Source organism: Macaca fascicularis, chromosome 18 (assembly GCF_037993035.2).
Source record: "Macaca fascicularis isolate 582-1 chromosome 18, T2T-MFA8v1.1".
Taxonomy (NCBI): Eukaryota; Metazoa; Chordata; class Mammalia; order Primates; family Cercopithecidae; genus Macaca; species Macaca fascicularis.
Window position 1 is genome coordinate 47,108,732 of NC_088392.1, and position 21,015 is coordinate 47,129,746.

Below are 21,015 nucleotides of genomic sequence, written 5' to 3' on the forward strand. Positions count from 1 at the left end.
GATATAATTCAGGGCAGAAATCTGCAGCCTGGTCTTTTCTTATTGTAGAAGTCATGGTGCTTCTTCTTGAATGCTCCAGAGATAAACCTTACAGGAATTATTAATAATAGGAACTGGTTTTGGGTCATTGGAGAGCTGAAATAAAATATCTACATATTTACAGTGCTCTGCCCCAGTTAAGTTGTGGCAAAATTATCACAGTGAAGGCACTGGGCTGTGGCAAAAGGATGTTGTCTCTGTAGTGGGAAGAGAGAACCTACTATGAATTTGGTGGTTCATAAGCTCATTAAAAGACGCTTTGCTCCCCTCATTGAGAAGTCCTTCTTAGGGTTGCTTTACCCGCATCAGGACCATTTGCACGGTATGAGACTTGAGGGCTCCAGAGACCCTATGAGCTCCCTATATTGCCAAAATCTCCTCTCTTCCCTTACATGAAATGCTACCAGAGGCTTTTCTCTTGTTTGTTTTACAATGACTCATCACGTAAAATGAAATTGCCCATTCACTCATTTTTTCTCATAGTGTGAATGGGTTTATTAAATTCAAGCTCAGAAAATACACTACCAGAGAGCACAGTTCTGAATGTTTAATAGGCAAGCGTGAAGAGGAAAACCATAAAGCTAAGCATGCGATGGAATCTATCAAGCCCATCTTCATGGGTTGAGGACTGTTTTTAATCATTAATTAGGGAAAAAGAGAGATGAGGGGCATAGTTATCATTCAATATTCATTCACTTCTTCTTCATTATTCACAATGCCTCTGGTACTTGCTAAACTCTGAGAATTCAGAAATGAATCACTCAAACATGGGCCCTGTAGCTTAACATTTACCTATGAGTTTCACTCCACTGAGAGAACAATGAGATTACAAATTCTCAGACAAGAAAAAGACATTTTACATCGTGATACAGATACAGCTAAAAGAGAATTTAGGGAATATCATTTTTTAGATGCTGAACTGGAAATTAGCCTTTCACGATATTGTACTTACAGGTCCTTTTATTGCTTGAGGCCAAAGCTGTCTCTCAAACCCACTTAGACTTCACTTTTTTTCTCTTAGACCCTGGGATCAAGGACATTGTCATGTACTTATGCTAGTAACTACTGCCACTTTATCCCTAGGGTTTTACTCAAGCCACATCTTCTAAGGAGTGAGGCACAAACTAATCAAGTTTCCCCCATCTTATATTGCCACATCTTATATTGCCACTAAAACCAGATCCACTGTATTAGGAGGAAAGCCAAAAAAATAATAATAACAAACATGGAGACAACATGAAGACATTAAGATAGCAAGATTCTTTCTTACAGTCTTAGGTCATTGTTTTCTCCTTTCTTGGCCTTGGATTGTTTAATCCTTTGCTTTTGTCCCATTAAACGGGCACACTCACCTCCAGTACATTCTTTGCCTTTTGCAGCACAGGGCCCCAGAACCCTCCAAACCTGGGAAGGCCCTACGAATCCTGCCCTCCATCAGTGACTCTCCTGTTTACCAGAAGATGCGATCTAGGAAATAATACTTGGCACCTATTTTCTAATGATAAGCCTGCATTTTTGAAAACCTGTTGATTGCCTTATACATAAATGATAGTGTTTGGCACATTTTCTAGCACAATCAAATCTTCATACATTTTAACTTTCATCTTTCATTGTCAACTCTTCTGCCTTTGGCTCTAGAGTTCTATAGCTCATTTCTCCTTTCCTCTATCTCTTTCCTTATGCTTCTAGAGTCCTGGAAAATATTTATGTAGCTTAGAAATCGTCAGTGAGGCTTGGATTGGGGAACAAATACAAAGTCCAATCATTTTATTCTATAGTAGAAAGGAGTTCTATAAATTATAACCCACATGCTAAAAGAATATAAGGTAATTATCACCAGCAGAGACAGGCAGACATTGAGCATTATTTTAAACCAGTCTTTCTTTCAAAAGAATGAACCAAAAGAAAGTGTCCCATAATAAAACCTAGATATTTATGCCAAGGGCTATTGATATTGATAATTTGTGTAAGGACAAATTATCAAGATTTTGTTTCTAATCATATCCCTGAAAATGTCTTACCAGACTAAGGACATCTAAGTAATTCCAAAAACTCAGAGAACTACAGTGTGCATACGCCTTCATTGCCAAGCAAGTCTCTGAAAGCTTTTGCCCAATATGCATAAATGTTCATTGTAGGCCAATGTGTAGTCACCCCACACAATTTATCAAATAGCAATGAAATGCCTACTAGGTACCAAAAACTTTTCTGGATACTGCGTGTGTGTGTGTGTGTGTGTGTGTATTTGGTGAAAAGGTACTGGGAAATTCTGAATACAATCTCTGCCCCTCAGAAAAGTACCATTTACCTATGTTAGAGTATTTCTTTATTAATTTATCTTATAGACACACATGATTAAATAACTTTTCAGATGAGAGACAAATGGGAGCCTAAGATGTTATATTTTTTGTTCAGGAAGCACTAGTTGAACCTGCAAACTTCTGTAGAAAATATCAATGAGGAAAAAACATGGGCAGTTGGGCTGCACATCATTTGTATGATGCTCAGATGCACAAGGAACAGATAGCTGCTTTATTTCCCTATAATTCATATGTTATTTCTCATGAACCCCTGACTAATGGGGAGCTGGTGGTAGATGGGACTAAATTTTAGCTCATGCCAGTAATTTAGTGCTAATCTGAGACAATAATTTAAGGCATTTCTTTAACTAACCAACCTCTGCTGTGTGCAGTTGGGTCACTGTTTGATTATTCAAAGTTCTTCTCTGTTTATTCTCCTTTTCAAATTGCATCTGAGTATAGGAGAAAGGTGTGGCTTTAGTGACCTCATGGTAGTAGTTTCTTTCTCTTATCTTCTATGCCCTGTGGTATCCCCCGTATTTTCTGTGATCTTTTAAACTCAAGGTCTTGTCTTACTCTGTTTACTGGGCTGACTGTGAGGTATGTCAGGGGTTGGAAAGTGTGTCATGAAAAACAGCCAGTCTCTACGGGAGCCAATGATCTTGTCCCTTTTCCATGGGTCTCAAGGTCCTTTCCAACACAGTGTCTTTATTCTGACCCAGGTCCTTCTAGTCCACCTTGCCCAGCACCTCTGCCTCTCTTTTGGATCCCTGGCATGCACGAAGAGGGCACTGTGATCCCTGGGTACTGCTTCAGTGAGGCTATTCTAGCTCTCTGCACCCCCTCGGTCTAGCCCATGTGTGGATGCCCCAAGGAGTCCAGTTTATTCCTAACATTCCTTGGCAAAAGTGATATACAAGCACAGACCAATGGGAATGGAGGTTGCCTGAAAATACTGTGTGTGCTCACGGCTATGAGGAAGTTTGTCAGTAGCTCCAGTGTTCCCAAAGCAACCTCACACCATATTCAGCCTGAAAGACTTTGAGTGGTGAGTTAAGAAGAAGATTCTGGTGAGTGACCCATTTGCTTTATTTTTTTTTTTTTTAATTTTTTTAGAGACAGGGTCTTTCTCTGTTTTCCAGGCTGAAGTTCAACGGTGTGATCATAGCTCACTGCAAGCTCGAACTTTTCTTTTAAGTAATCTGACAAGATTGCTCTTCTTCTGATAAGAAACAAAACAGAATTTAGTAGTCAAAGTAGTGAAATGATGCCCTTTTTTAGGGGGCTTCTGTTCTTCCACTGAAGCACTAAATATATATAAAGATATATTTATATATCTTAAAAAACATATATATATGTGTGTGTATGTATATATATGCATATATATAATATATGCGTGTGTGTGTGTACATATATACACACACATATATATATAGAGAGAGAGAGAGAGACAATGATGGGTCAATACAACTTTCAAGATATGGAAACACATTTTAAAAATTTAAAAATATAATGATCTGGCTAGACGTGGCGGTTCACGCCTATAATCCCAGCATTTTGAGAGGCTGAGGCAGGTGGGTCACCTGAGGTCAGGAGTTCAAGACCAGCATGGCCAACATGGAGAAATCCTGTCTTTACTAAAAATACAAAAATTAGCTGTGCATGGTGGCATGCATATGTAATCCCAGCTACTTCGGGGGCTGAGACAGGGGAATCTCTTGAACCTTGGAGGAGGGGTTTGCAGCGAGCCCAGATTCTGCCACTGCACTCCAGCCTGGGTGTAACAGAGCGAGACTTCATCTTAAATAGGTAGGTAGGTAGGTAGGTAGGTAGATAGATAGATAGATAGATAGATACATAGATATAGATAGATAATAGATAGATAGATAGATAGACAGACAGACAGATAGATACATAGATAGATATAGATAGATAGATGATTGATTGATAGATAGATAGATAGATAGATAGATAGATAGATAGATAGATAGATAGATTAGATAGGCAGGGTACAGTAGCTCACGCCTGTAATGCCAGCACTTTGGGAGGCCAAGTCGGGCAGATCACCTAAGGTCAGGATTTCAAAACCAGCCTGGCTAACATGGTGAAACCCCACTTCTACTAAAAATACAAAAAATTAGCCGGGTGTTGTGGTGCGCGCCTGTAATCCCAGCTACTCAGGAGGCTGAGGAAGGAGAATCGCTTGAACTCAGGAGGCGGAGGTTGCAGTGAGCCGAGATTTTGCCGTTGCACTCCAGCTTGAGCAACAAGAGCTAAATTCTGTCTCAAACAAACAAACAAAAAGATAGATGATAGATAGATAGATAGATAGATAGATAGATAGATAGATAGATAGATAGACAGACAGACAGACAGATAGATGACAGATAGATCTCCATTGCATATGTCACACTTAAGACTAAGCCTTCTTTTGAATGTGTTTGTTCTTACTTCTCTAGTTCTTTTAATTGTGATGTTAGAGTGTCAATTTTAGATCTTTCCAGCTTTCTCTTGTGGGCATTTAGTGCTATAAATTTCCCTCTACACACTGCTTTAAATGGTATATACCCAAAGGATTATAAATCATGCTGCTATAAAGACACATGCACACGTATGTTTATTGCGGCACTATTCACAATAGCAAAGACTTGGAATCAACCCAAATGTCCATCAGTGACAGACTGGGTTAAGAAAATGTGGCACATATACACCACGGAATACTATGCAGCCATCAAAAAGGATGAGTTTGTGTCCTTTGTAGGGACATGGATGCAGCTGGAAACCATCATTCTTAGCAAACTATCACAAGAACAGAAAACCAAACACCGCATGTTCTCACTCATAGGTGGGAACTGAACAATGAGATCACTTGGACTTGGGAAGGGGAACATCACACACCAGGGCCTATCATGGGGAGGGGGGAGGGGGGAAGGATTGCATTGGGAGTTATACCTGATGTAAATGACGAGTTGATGGGTGCTGACGAGTTGGCAGCACACCAACATGGCACAAGTATACATATGTAACAAACCTGCACGTTATGCACATGTACCCTAGAACTTAAAGTATAATAATAAAAAAAAAGGGTAAAAAAAAAAAAAAAAAAAAAAAAGACTAAGCCTTCTGACCAACTTTGTGTAAAATGTCATAGCTCTTCTGATGTGAGTCTTTACATGATTTAAGACTGAGCCCTAAAACCTACCTACCTTAAATCCTCCATTTTCAGCTTGTGCTTAAACACTTCTACTTGGCCTGAAGCTTTTCTCTTAGAGTTTCTATCTGGGGTTAGATAGCAGAAGTGCAGCCATTCTTTCAGCCCACCCACCCACTATTAAATGTAAATGTTAAGAAAATAGTAAATCTAGCTATCTCATTAAAATATCAACAACATAAATATATTTGTCATAGGATCTACTTGCTATTTTTGGAAACTGAGCAAAGGGGCCTATGGTGGAAGGATCAAAGAACACATGAAATTTGAACATGAGAAAGGGAACGTAGACCATTCATCATTTTGTGGGTAATAGGTATAAATCATCTATTGTACCTAAGACTTTGGATTTATGGGATAGAACAAAGTAACCAGGGGCCACAGGATAAAAGGATTACTAAGAGGAATAAATGGATGAGGAACAACAAAGCAGGGTGGGAAGTAAGAATGTAATGCAAAACACACCTGGATTTACCATATTCTACTTTTTTCATCCATTTGCTTCAGTCTAGTTCAACCTTTAATTCCCCACGATATATGAAACCTGGTGTCTCTGCCTTCCTTCAAAAATACTTGCCCAAATTATAAATTCTTATGGACAAAAGAGTACATTAATAAATCAACATTTTAGCCCTGTAAAAAACTGGTGCATAGTTTTAATGATAATGTCAATGTGATTTGTATCCCATCCACTTTTTTAATATTCCATATAAATTAACCTTGTTTCTTAAAGAAAAAGTTAAATTACATAACAGATAAACAGTGTTTCAGGAAACCACATAAATTATTTCAACCCAGTCCTCCCATATAGAGAGAGAAACTGAGGCCCCAAGGAAGGGAAAGTCCCGAGGTATGTGAGGTCAGTCAAGCTCCTTGAAGTACACTTCACTGCCATTTAGGGACTTAATATGGCAAAATCCAGTGTAAAAATGCCGGTGATGAAAAACTCAAGGAAGAGGCAAATGGAAAGAAGACGTGACAACTTTAGGCTTGAGTGAAACTTCAGACATCAAATTTTGCTAGAATGACTTTAGATTATTATATTTTCCATTTTAGTAAAATTTTAGTAAATATAATCTCAAAAGTAGATATTTTAGTAAATTTAATCTCAAAAGAAGGAACAACCATATTTTCCTTGTGCACCTGTTATGCCATTAAGATTGTAACAATAATTTATGCTGTGAACTGTCTGTGTTGCATTGTTCAGTCTTCTCCGGAGGTGTAATTAAAGCCATATAATAAATACGTTTTAAAATATGGCTTCTGGAACAGATCCATAGTGTCTCTTTAAAATCTAAATTCCTTTAAAAATATGAGGACTGTTTGCCTTCCTTTCTAGGTAAGACAAATAAGACACTGAAAGCAATGCTATTGAAAGTCACTCCCTTCAGGGTAGTACAGTAGACAAGGGAGTGAAAGCATCAATTAAGAGAAGTTTGCCAAAGGTTTTTAATTTATTACTGGTGAGAAATGCTGTATTTACAGCAATTAGACTATACGTTTAAATGTAGAACAGGTAAAGTGAGAAATAAAAGCACTGTTAATGTGTCAGTACCCTGCAGATGTTTAGTAAGCTGAAAAACTCTATCAGTTATAGACTCAAGAGCTTTCTGTTTGCCTCGTGCCAGAATCATAGACTCTGTGACTTTGGGTCAGTCAAGTCCTTCACCTCTCTGAGCACTAAGCAGTTACTATATAAAGTGGGAATGGAATTAGGATATAGAAAGATCGACATTCCCTGAATGCTTTAGCTTGGCCTCTGGAACATATTGTATAATACACTATATATCATATCTTCTGAATTCATTAGGATTTTATAGGTTAACAATAGAAATTACTCATATCCTTTCAGTTATCAGTGGAAAGAAAGCGGACCTCTAAGGTAGTAAATGTATGGTTCAAACTAAAATGATACGTGAACCACAAATTCAGAAGTAGATAATTGGCTCACAAATCATTCAATTTATTCATGTATTCATTCAGTTACTAATATGTTGAACTCTTGTGTGCAACACACTCTACACAGCATTGTTTATTAACCCCTCAGTAATCAACACAGTGAGCCAAACCATTCATCCATATGGTGAGAAAACATTTTCTGAGAACCCATTCTGTGTCAAGGACTGCATTAAGCTTGGGGATAAAATTGTACTAAAACAGTCACGGTCCTTGCTGTCTTTGAGCTTATAGTCTAATCAGGGAAAGATGGCAATGAAATAGTTACATTTGTAATTCTAAATTTGCGACTGCAGTCAACGTAATAAAGGAGAGTTTGAGTACATAAATATTGTCCATAATAGGAGAATTTGATCTAATTGAGGAGGTCAGGGCTTCCCTAAAGATAGGAGGATTCAGTTGTCATATAAAGAATGAACAACAATTATCTAGACCAAGAGGAAAGGGAAGGTATTAAGAGGTTTCTGGCAGTAAGATCAGCATGGGCATCATCCCTGTGGCAATTGGGCGAATGGTAAGTAATGGAGAGCAATATTACAGGAAACGAAAGAAAAAAAAATCTATGAAATGATGCGACAGGAGGGAAAAGTTGGGAATGAGACCATGTGTGTCCATTTGAGTAAGAGCTGAGAGAAACCAGAGGCTGTTAAAGGAATTTAAACAGTGGGATGAAATAACAAGTATTTGCCTTTTAAAATGGTAATTCTTGCTCTGGAGAAATGATTGGAAGGAGAAAAGAGCTTGCCATAATTGTATTTTATTTATGAGCAATTATGTAATCTAATACCTATACTTTACTCAGGACTGAATAAAAATTTAAAAGAATTGGTCACTTAAGAGAAATGTGAGGCTACATTACTAGCAATGATGACCCATTCTTTCTACTTAACAACAAATTTTACAAAGCCCTTCTCCAAACAGTTCAAGTATTTTATTCAGGCCACGAAGTTATTCAGACTTCTTTAAAAGCAGTATTTCAGATGTTTGACGTAGAGTAACTTTATTTGGCAACTAAATGTAAGATGGATTGAGATGAGAAAACAGTGATAGCTAGATGTTAATTTGACAGGTACCAGCTATAACCTTGGTACGAAGATGGGCAAGTGTGGTCTAGGGTGATAGTATGGAAGTGAAGGGGAAAAATTATGTGTGTCGATTTCCCAGTTGTACCGTTTTCTCTGAGCACAAGACTGCACAGGGCATGGCTTTTGGAAAAGCCTGTTTCATGAGCTAGGGCATGACAAGATAAAAAAATCAATGTTCCTGGGGACTTATCTCCTTCCTCCATTTTGTGTGTTTTCTTCATCATTTTAATACTATTGAAGGTGCCCTTCATTTTGTTCTTTCAAAACTGCCTATAGCTTTATGCTCCTTGGTTTCAGAATGAATGGTTTTAAACAACCAAATAAGCAGTAAAATGTTACGCAAGCTACAATCTCTCTGAGCTCTGAGCTTCTCATTTCTTAATCTGTAAAATGGGAATAACAGTGAGGCCTATTTCACAAATTGGTATAAAGTATAAATGAGATTAGGCACATTAAAATACATCACAGGGTCTTATATAGTGAATAATCAATGAGTAAGTAAATGAATAAACATATTGTGTTGCGGAAGTAACACAACTGTGCTCTGGGCTTCCCCTAGAAAAGACGGGACAATCAGGCCAGGTGTGGTGGCTCATGCCTGTAATCTCAGCACTTTAGGAGGCAGAGGCAGGTGTATCACTTAAGATCAGGAGTTCGAGGCCAGCCTGGACAACATGGTGAAACCCTGTCTCTATCAAAAATACAAAAAATAGCCAGGTATGATGGTGTGTGCCTGTAATCCCACTTACTTGGGAGGCTGAGGCAGAAGAATCACTTGAACCTGGGAGGTGGAGGTTGCAGTGAGCTGAGATTGTGTCACTGCACTCCAGTCTGGATGACAAAGCAAGACTTCATTATAAATAAATAAATAAATAAGTAAATAAATAAAACAAGAAGGAAAAGATGGGACAATCTTACTATAACTCTACTGATATGTACTTTAGCAGAGAATATATGAATTCATTTAGAAAACATTTGCCTTCTATCTTCTGGAAGCTGATCAGCAGGGGGTTCTCCGATAAAACAAAACAAAGATAATTTATGACTCTTAAAATAAGGAGAGAAGAAAACTGTTATTTTTGCCTTTGCAGTCTAGAAAAAAATGTTAAAAAGGATCGTTCTCCCACTAACACTTCAGAGTACAGGAAAGAACCACTGCTAAAACCTCATGGTCAGAAAAAGGACAATAAAGTATTTGAAGATAATAAGGTACATCCTAGTCCACTGAAAGTCAGGTCATTGTCTCCTGTGTCTCATTTCTTAATCAAGTCACTGAACTTTAATAAATCAAAGCCTTCACGGAAAAGGATTTCTCCCACTGATATTATCACATCAGTATGCTTATTGAATGCCTTATAATTCAACTAATATTCAACAACACAATTTTATAATTTCCCAAATATAGAATAGCTAACAAGTTTGAAACCAAATGTTCATGTGATGCAGACAATTATATTTCAATTGATCAAAGAAATGAAGTCTAGAAAGTCTTTGATAAACACTGCTTAAATGTTTAAGCAGGCATATTTTGGAGAATATTAGATAAATCACAGCATAATTGAAAGAAAATGGATGGGAAAGGGCATCTCAATTTCAAATAAATTATATTTTACCCAAATTCCAAATTTCACTCAACTGCAAAACTAGCAAACTCATACCTTCAAAGAAAAATCTAAAGGTTCCACATTATTAAAAAGAGATAATGGGAAACAACATATTTACTTGTAGGTCAGCCTTTCCAAATGTCTATCTTAAGTATGGAAATTTAATTTACCCTGAAATATTAATTCAAGACCAATGATTTACTTTGCAAAGAGATTCTTCAATTTTATTTATATTCACTTCAGTAAATGTAGCCCTGGCCCCAACTCCACACATTTAAAAGAGTTTTCTTTTTGGAGAGACTAAAAGCCCTGAAAAGCATAAAACAAAGCCAAGGGGCAAATAGAAGAAAACACAGAAGAGAAAGAAGGTCAAAAGTTCAGAGCTGGATTAATAGCATTAATGTTAAAATCATAAGAATTGTAGAAGATCAATAAGAAGACAAATGGCTAAGGGAAAAGATAGAATGAAAGCAAAACAGCTTTATTACATATAAAGAATTATTTGTAATAGGGTAGAGGAAACAATGTTGAAGGCATAAAAAATGAATTTAAAATGGTAGAATGAAATATTATTAGTTCCTTGTTCAAAATCACTGAAAGCTTCTCATCACTGCAAAGCTTTGATGCAGATCCTAAATTTCTGCATGACCAGGCCCCTGAGTAAGTCTCTTACCTTGTCTTCTAGCCCTTTGTGTCTAATTATGAATCTCACATGGTATTTCTAAGTGAATTCAATTCAACAAACATTTTCTTTACCTTCTCTATCAATGGAAATGTTTTCAGCTTTGAGTAACAGAAAACTCAACTCAGAAGGATTTAAACCACACAAGGGCTTTGTTACTGCATATAACAAAGAGTAAAACAAGGTAGGATTGCTTCAAGGTGGCTCTGGGTTTGTTAATTCAGTATCTCGAATGTGTCTGGAAGGACTCATACTTTTGAACTTTTATTCTGCCTTTCTTAATGTTATTACAGTGATTAATTTAGACAAATAGAGATTTGTCTACTGGTTCAGACTTTTGTAAAAAGCACAGAGCCCTGTGGAAGAGAGTGGTTAGCTGATAAAATCAAAGTTGTCTTAGCAAGGAGGTGTTGGGGGACAAAAGTGTGGAGTATGTCTCTGGAGTAGGCCACAGACACAAGCTGCAATACCCTCTATATGCCAGGTATATGCCTGGTAGACCCCATGAGAAGGTAAAGACACAAATCATCATTTGAACTTCAGGGAATTGCATCTCAAATGCAAAACTTTCCCAGTTGACTTTGTGACTTTTCAAAAACAAAACTCCCAGTTCCCAAGGCAAGCTTCTTGGGAATATCAGCTATGGTGTTTTTGAATTTTATTTTTTTTTATAAGTGGGTTTTTTTTTTCCTGACACATTGTAACTGTACATATTTATGTGGGGAAATTTGATTTTTTTAAAATTTTACTTTAAGTTCTGGGATACATGAGCAGAACGTGCAGGTTTGTTAAATAGGTATACATGTGCCATGGTGGTTTGCGGCACCTATCAACCTGTCATTTAGGTTTTAAGTCCTGCATGCATGAGGTATTTGTCCTAATGCTCTCCCTCTCCTTGCCCCCGACCCTGTAACAGGCCCCAGTGTGTGATGTTCCCCTCCCTGTGTCCATGTGTTATTGTTCAGTTCCCACTTATGAGTGATGAGTGAGAACATGCAGTGTTTGATTTTGTGTTCCCGTGTTAGTTGGCTGAGAATGATGGCTTCTAGCTTCATCCATGTCCCTGCAAAGGACATAAACTCATTTCTTTTTATGGCTGCATAGTATTCCATGGTATATATGTGCCACATTTTCTTTATTCAATCTATCATTGATGGGCATTTGGCTTGGTTCCAAGTCTTTGCTATTATAAATAGTGCTGCAGTAAACATATGTGTGCATATGTCTCTGTAGTGGAATGATTTATAATCCTTTGGTATATACTTAGTAATGGGATTGCTGGATCAACTGGTATTTCTGGTTCTAGATCCTTGAGGAATCTAGCCACACTATCTTCCACAATGGTTGAACTAATTTACACTCCCACCAACAGTGTAAAAGCATTCCTGTTTCTTCACAGCCTTGCCAGCATCTGTTGCTTCCTGACATTTTAATAATCGCCATTCTAACTGTCATGAGGTAGTATCTCAGTGTGGGTTTGATTGCCATTTTTCTAATGACCAGTGATGATGAGTTTATTTATATATGTTTGTTGGCTACATAAATGTCTTCTTTTATTTTTAATTTTTTTCCTATCTGAGCTTTTTAAAAAATTATTATTATACTTTAAATTCTAGGGTACGTGTGCACAGCATGCAGGGTTGTTACATATGTATACATGTGCCATGTTGGTGTGCTGTACCTGTTAACTCATCATTTACATTAGGAATATCTCCTAATGCTATCCCTCCAAACTCCCTCCACCCCACAACAGGCCCCGGTGTGTGATGTTCCCCACCCTGTGTCCAAGTATCCTCATTATTCAATTCCCACCTATGGGTGAGAACATGTGGTGTTTGGTTTTCTGTCCTTTCGGTATTTTGCTCAGAATGATGTTTTCTAGCTTCATCCATGTCCCTACAAAGGACATGAACTCATCCTCTTTTATGGCTGCATAGTATTCCACAGTGTATATATGCCACATTTTCTTAATCCAGTCTATCATTGATGGACATTTGGGTTGGTTCCAAGTCTTTGCTATTGTGAATAGTGCCACAAAAAACCCACGTGTGCATGTGTCTTTATAGCAGCATCATTTATAATCCTTTGGGTATGCCCAGTAATGGGATGACTGGGTCAAATGTTATTTCTAGTTCTAGATCCTTGAGGAATCGCCACACTGTCTTCCACAATGGTTGAACTAGTTTACAGTCCCACCAACAGTGTAAAAGTGTTCCTATTTCTCCACATCCTCTCTAGCACCTGTTGTTTCCTGACTTTTTAATGATTGCCATTCTAACTGATGTGAGATGGTATCTCATTGTGGTTTTGATTTGCATTTCTCTGATGGCCAGTGATGATGAGCATTTTTTCATGTGTCTGTTGGATGCATAAATGTTTTCTTTTGAGAACTGTCTGGTCATATCCTTTGCCCACTTTTTGATGGGGTTGTTTGATTTTTTCTTGTAAACTTGTTTAAATGCTTTGTAGATTCTGGATAGTAGCCCTTTGTCAGATGGGTAGATTGCATAAATTTTCTCCTATTCTGTAAGCTGCCTGTTCACTCTGATGGTAGTTTCTTTTACTGTGCAGAAATTCTTTAGTTTAATTAGATCCCATTTGTCAATTTTGGCTTTTGTTGCCATTGCTTTTGGTGTTTTAGCCAAGAAGTCCTTGCCCATGCCTATGCCCTGAATGGTATTGCCTAGGTTTTCTTCTAGGGTTTTTATGGTTTTAGGTCTAACATTTAAGTCTTTAATCCACCTTGAATTAGTTTTTGTATAAGGTGTAAGGAAGGGATCCAGTTACAGCTTTCTACATATGGCCAGCCAGTTTTCCCAGCACCATTTATTAAATATGGAATCCTTTCCCCATTGCTTGTTTTTGTCAGGTTTGTCAAAGATCAGATGGTTGCAGATGTGTGGTATTATTTCCGAGGGCTCTACTCTGTTTCCTTGGTCTATCTCTCTGTTTTGGTACCAGCACCATGCTGTTTGTTACTGTAGCTTTGTAGTATAGTTTAAAGTCAGGTAGCGTGATGCCTCCAGCTTTGTTTTTTGGCTTAGGATTGTCTTGGCAATGTGGGCTCTTTTTGGTTCCATATGAACTTTAAAGTAGTTTTTCCAGTTCTGTGAAGAAAGTCATTGGTAGCTTGATGGGGATGGCACTGAATCTATAAATTAATTTGGGCAGTATGGCCATTTTCACAATATTGATTCTTCCTATCCATGAGCATGGAACGTTCTTCCATTTGTTTGTGTCCTCTTTTATTTCGATTTGTTTGTGTCCTCTCATTTCCTTGAGCAGTGGTTTGTAGTTCTCCTTGAAGAAGCCCTTCACATCCCATGTGAATTATATTCCTAGGTATTTTATTCTCTTTGTAGCAATTGTGAATGGGAGTTCACTCATGATTTGGCTCTCTGCTTGTCTACTATTGATGAAGAGAAATGCTTGTGATTTTTGCACATCGATTTTGTATCCTGAGACATTGCTGAAATTTCTTATCAGCTTAAGGAGTTTTGGGGCTGAGACGATGGGGTTTTCTAAATATACAATCATGTCAACTGCAAACAGAGACAATTTGACTTCCTGTCTTCCCATTTGAACTCTTTCTTTCTTTCTCTTGCCTGATTGTCCTTGCCAGAACTTCCAATACTATGTTGAATAGGAGTGGTGAGAGAGGGCATCCTTGTCTTGTGCTAGTTTTCAAAGGGAATGCTTTCAGCTTTTGCCCATTCAGTATGATATTGGCTATGCATCTGTCATAAATAGCTCTTATTATTTTGAGATATATTCCATAAATACCTAGTTATTGAGAGTTTTTAGCATGAAGGGATGTTGAATTTTATTGAAGGCCTTTTCTGCATCTGTTGAAATAATCATGTGGTTTTTGTCATTGGTTCTGTTTATGTGATGGATTATGTTTATTGATTTGTATATGTTGAATCAGCCTTGCATCCCAGGGATAAAGTTGACTTGATAATGGTGAATAAGCTTTGTGAATTTTATTTCTTATCTCTTCATGGATCCAGAACAACAGTGAACTCCTCTACCATTCAGAAAATTACCTATAAATGAACTAAATATTCTATGTGCTGCTAAAATACAGAAGAAACAAGTGAGGTCTATCTGTACACACCATTGTTTTCATACATAAAAAATATTGTTTTAATATTTTCTGGTCCCCAATTTTCCAATTAGTCTGTATCTATATGTTCTATATAATCTGAAGTTGCTAATTTTTTGGTTTTTTTTAAGTTTATGTGGGTACACAGTAGGTGTACGTATTTATGGGGTACATGAGATGTCTTGATACAGACATGCAGTGTGAAACTAGCTCATCATGGAGAATGGGGTATCTGTCTTTCAAGCATCTACCTTTTGAGTTACAAACAATCCAATAGCATTCTTAAGTTATTTTAAAATATGCCATTAGTTATTATTGACCATAGTCATTCTATTATGCTGTCAAATAGGAGGTCTTATTTAGTCTATTTTTGTTACCCTTTAGCCATACCTATCTCCCTCACAACTACCCACTACCCTTCCTAGCCTCTGGTAACCATTCTTGCACTCTCTATGTCCATGAGTTCAATGGATTGGATTTTTACAGACCACAATGAAGTGAGAACATGTGATGTTTGTCTTTCTGTGTGTGGTTTGTTTCACTTAATGATCTCCGGTTCCATTCATGTTGTTGCAAATGACTGGATCTCCTTCATTTTATGGCTGAATAGTACACCGTTGTGTATATGTACCACATTTTATTTATTCATTCATCCCATGGATACTTAGGTTGCTCCCAAAGCTTACCTATTGCTATCAGTGCTGCAACAGACATAGGAGTGCAGATATCTCTTAGATATACTGATTTCCTTTAAGTATTTAAATAGACTTTTCTCAAAAAAAGGCATACAAATGGCAAACAGGTATATGAAAAGGTGGTCAACATCATTGATCATCAAAGCAATACAAATCAAAACTACAATGAGTTATTATCTCATCCCAGTTAAAATAGTTTATATCTAAAAGGCAATAATTTAAACTTTTGATATCAAGAAAGTAAGATGTTAATTACTTTGCAAAGAGAAAGACGTATATGACAGTACTGATATATCTAATTACATAGTAGATATGTTCCTGAAAAGTGACATGCATAAATTTATTTTTTAAAATTTGCAGAATGAAAAATGTCCTTCAAAGTATTGTGTGTGTGTAAAATGTTCATGTATGTATATAAATTATGTATAGTTAATGTAATGTATCTACAATTTAATGTCTTTCCTTTTTCACTCAATTCTTTATAAATATGATTCTTAATGACTACAGAATAGTCTATCATATGTATGTATTATATATTACTTGATCATTCATCTAATTTTGGACATTTAATTTGTTTCTGGGTTTTCAATATTAGGAATACCACAGGAATGACATATTTATACACAATTTTTTTGCTACCTTTCAAATTATTTCCTTAAGATTTTAGGACAAATTATTAAAAGTGTCAAATTTTTTTTCAGGAAGGTTATAGTAATTTATACTCCCCAAAAGGTGCTATGAATAATGATGTTTCATCTGTAACCACAGCTAGAACTTGTTACAGGACAAGATATAAAACATCACTAATTTTTAAAAGATTTACTTTTCTTATCATTCTAGTGTCAGATAGGGGAGTTTTTTATTCTTTTCTCTCTTTGTTCAAAAGTCCATTGTCACTGAAAAATTAATCTCCCTAAATTTCTAAGACCAGTGGGATTGTTCAGGACTGATGTTCACACAAATAGAGACATAGACTTATACACACCCCTGCTTTTTGCCTGAATCTTCTCCTGTTCTCAGGTTAAATCTCTCCTAACTCTTCACTCTCATCACCAGGCATTCCCTCTCTAGTAGGTCAGGCTTCAGCTGACTCCAGTCTTAATGGAAAGTTTATCTCTACGATATTCAGGCTATACTGCCCAGATGTTCCACAGACTGCCTTGTCTGAGATCTCACACTGAGGAAAACTTTGAGTCTTCAAAATAATCCATATGTTACAATTAATAATGGCAATGCAAATCATAAAATTAAGCTAGCTAACATAGTAGAGATCCAAAGTCTATCTATAAACTTTCCATCTTCTAGCCAGTGTATCTGCATCTGCATCCCCTTTTCACTGTCTCCATCCACATTTCTTCCTGCTTCTTTGTTGTTCACTCTTACTGTACTTTCTGCCTTGTGATAGCCTTGAATCCCAAACTCCTAACCTAGTTCTTAATTACAATATAGATTAGATATCTGTGTCTGGTCACCTGAACAGCACCTTAGGGACTGGCACACAATGACTGTTCTTTGAAATTTAAGCAAAAAAAAAAAAATCCTTTTAATTGTAAAATCAATATGTATTTATTACAGAAAAATTATAAAACAATTTTTTTAAAGAAGTCATCTATAATCCTTATTATCACAAACAACTACAATTAACACTTTGGTGTATGACCTTTCAAGTCTACATTTGGTAAATTTTTAAATGATTTCTTTATAAAAAGAAAATTGTACTCACGATAGTCTTTTGTGAGTTCCTTGTTTTCTCTGATATATATCATACATTTGTTTCAGTATATATTCTTAAATTTCTACAGTATCCATTTGAATAACTGGAATATATTAATGGCTTACCAGTATCCCATCATTTGGATGTAATATAATTTATCCAAACCAGTTTTCTGTTGTGGAGACCTAGTCATGTTTCAACATTTTATGATTACAAATAAAGTTACAGTGAATAAAGCTGCCATTTCCAACAGACAGGCATTGATGACTGATGAAGAGAGCTTTGGGGGTTCTCAGGATACATAAACTCTCACCATGGCCCTGTCACTCTCCACACGCACAGCTGTAAAAAGCCATGGAACCTCAGTGGTCCTCAGCTTTCCTATCTACCAAACAAAATGTGTGACTCAATGCTCTCTTAGTTACCTTTAGTGTAAAGATGAAGACTTGACATTGGGCAAATCACTTATTTATATGCTTTGCAAGTCTTCAGTTAATCCTGCCTGCTAGACTCTGTGCACTCCTAGCTACCTATGCTTCTCACTAAAGTGCTTGTATTAGTTTCCTGTGGCCACTAATTTGTTGTAACAAGTAACAACAAACTCAGTGGCTTAAAATAACAGAAATTTATTCTCATACAGTTCTGGAGCCTGTAAATTGGAAATTAAGGTGTCAGCAGAGACTTGCTCTCTCCAAAGTTTCCTGGGGAGAACTCATGGCCTCTTCCAGTTTCTCCTGGCTCCAGGAATTCTTTGGCTTGTCACATTACTCCAGTCTCTGCCTCAATAGGCAAATTGCTTTCTTTTCTTCATCTCAAAACTCCCTGTGCCTCTGTTGTACAAGTTTGCATGTTATTGGCGTTAGGGTCAACCTGGATCATCCAAGGTAAGATCTTACTCTCAAGATCCTCATCTTAATCACATCTTTTACTATATACAATGTTATTGACTGAATATTTGTGCCACCCTACCTGCAGAAGTCATTTGTTGAAACCCTGATACTCACTGTGAAGGTATTAGAAGATGGAGTCTTCAGAAGGTAATTAGGTCATTAGGATAGAGGCATCATGAATGAGATTAGTGCCTGGCTTAGTCTGTTCAAGCTGCTATAACAAAATACATAGATTAGGTAACTTTTAAACAACAGAAATTGACATCTCACAGTTCTGGAGGATAAGAAGTCCAACAGCACGGCTCCAGCAGACTCAGTGTCTGGTGGGAGCCTGTTTCTTTGCAGATGGTATCTTTTAACTGCATCTTCACATCTTCACATGGTGGAAGAAGTGAGGCAAGTTTTTGGGCTTTTTTTTTTTTTTTTAATAAGCCACAAATCCCATTCATGAGGGCTTCACAAACATTCAGACCATACCAGTGTTCTTATAAAAAGAGACACAAAAGCTGGCTTTTGCTTGTTCTGTTCTCCGCCATGTGAAGATACAACAAGAGGATGGCTTTCTGCAAACCAGTAAGAGTGCCCTCATCAGACGTGGTTCTGCATGCAATTTGATCTGGGACTTTCTAGTCCCCAGACTTGTGTGAAATGAATTTCTATTGTTTAAGCCACCCAGTCTATGGTATTCTGTTACAGCAACCCAAATGAAGACATACAGAAATATTTACTCTTGCAATAAGATAATATTCAGGGGTTCTGAAGATTAGGGCATGCACATATCTTTTGCAGGGCTATCATTTGGCCCAATGCCGTACTCAATATGTATTCTTTCTTTCTGAGATGTGCTCCATGTTTGAGAGCAACTGCAAACATTCAGGCTCTACCAAAAATAACCCTCGCAGCAATCAGAAAGTTGTCATTCTTCAAGGTAAATGATTTATTTCATTAAAAGTTTGCATTTAAGTATTCATCATTAATAGGGATGCCTCTGTCAAAAGAACTACCAATAGGCTGACAGAGCTACACATAAGGTGAGCAGTGATATGTGACAAAGAATGGAGCTAGAGAGCCTGGAAGGGTCTATTCCAGGAAAAGTATTTTATGCAATGCCAAGCAAGCTGGATTTTGTTGTAAAGGACATAGGGAACCTTCCTGAAAAAAGCAGTACTGTGAACAACGGGTTGAGACAGACAAGACTAAGAGCAAAAAGTCCAGTAAGAAGGCTCTTGCAGCAAGTTAATGACTAAATGGTGAGTAACTGAATTAAACAAGGCATGAAAAAGACGGAAATGAGAAAAACCTTTGTGATTGATTAGAAGTGAGCATCGTTGGCCCCTCAATTCATCTGTTTTAAAAGTAACTCCTAATAGTAATTTGTTTAATTTCCTTTCACATGGGCTATTTAACATGGTGTTTTGAAAGGCTGCATACGTAATAATAACAGTTACGTTTTGTGTTGCCACAAGGCAGGATGCTTATTTGATCGTCAATCATCCATCCCACAATCCATTTGGCACTGTATCATAGGCAGTGGCCTGCGAAGCCCTCAGAGAGCCCTGCCAAGAAGAGCAGTTGGTGATGGCACAACTGAGTGAGTGTCGAGTGATTCACAAGGAGAAACAGCATCAGCAGTTTAGCAGGGATTGGCGAAGACAGGCATGTCAAAATCCTGTTCCAAGTCATTTGGTTTCCTTTGCTCCTTACAAAGCTGAGTGCTGTTATATTTGGGGTCCTATGAGCCTAAGGCTATAATCCGTCCTAGAGGCATTCTGTAGGAGATTTTTCCTTCTTTCCTTCAAGGAACTACAAGTGCTCTTACCCACCATGCCAGAGAGCAGGATAGAGTTATTCATACAGTGTGCATGATTATTACCAATAAATAACAAACCATTACACACTTTAGAGCATGAAGGGACAAGATAAACTCAAACATGACCCTCTCCCTTCTTCTTTTTTTTTTATTTTTACTTTTTGTAAATGTAGAAGATAAGATCCAGAGAGAAGTTATTTGAATAAAGTAACAAATCTAGTATTTAGCAATGCTAGTAACAAATCTAGTATTTAGCAAGACTTAAATCTAGATTATCTTATTACAAGCATATTGTTTTTTCTAGTACTAGAGATTTACTTGGTTTTACGTAGTCACTAAGCTAAGTAGAAGCCTGCAATTAGGCCTAGATTAATAGTAACAGATGTGGATATATTTTCAGATGTATCAGTAATTGAATTTTTGATCATAAAAATATTTGACATCTCTCTAGGCTTTTGTTTTTCTCTTTGTAAAAACGGGAATAGTGACCCTTATCAATTTCCTTGTTGTGAAGATCAAATGAGAGAACAAATACGAGGTAAAAAATAATATATGCCAGGTGCAGTGGCTCACACCTATACTCCCAGCACTTTGAGAGCCCAAGGCGGGAGGATCACTTGAGCCTAGGAGTTCAAAACCAGCCTAGGAAACATAGTGAGACTCCATCTCTATAAAAAAAAAATATATTTTTTAAAAATAGCTACGTGTGGTGGTATGTGCTTGTGGTTCTACCTACTCAGGAGGCTGAAGCAGGAGGATCGCTTAAGCCCAGGAGTTCAAGGCTGCACTGAGCTGTGGTCATGCCCCTGTACTTCAGCCTGGGTGATAGAGCGAGAGGTCCTATCACAAAATAAAATAAAAAAGTTATCTCATGGATAATTTGGTATCATATTCTTTAGATTCATATAACCTGTCAAGAATTTT

General features: G+C 37.2%; 1 long non-coding RNA gene across 1 annotated transcript in view; it reads right to left on the reverse strand.

The window, feature by feature from the left end:
* The window catches only part of LOC102133752 (uncharacterized), a 301,673-nt gene that overhangs the window by 37,974 nt on the left and 242,684 nt on the right, over window positions 1-21,015 (reverse strand). The window lies entirely within an intron of this gene.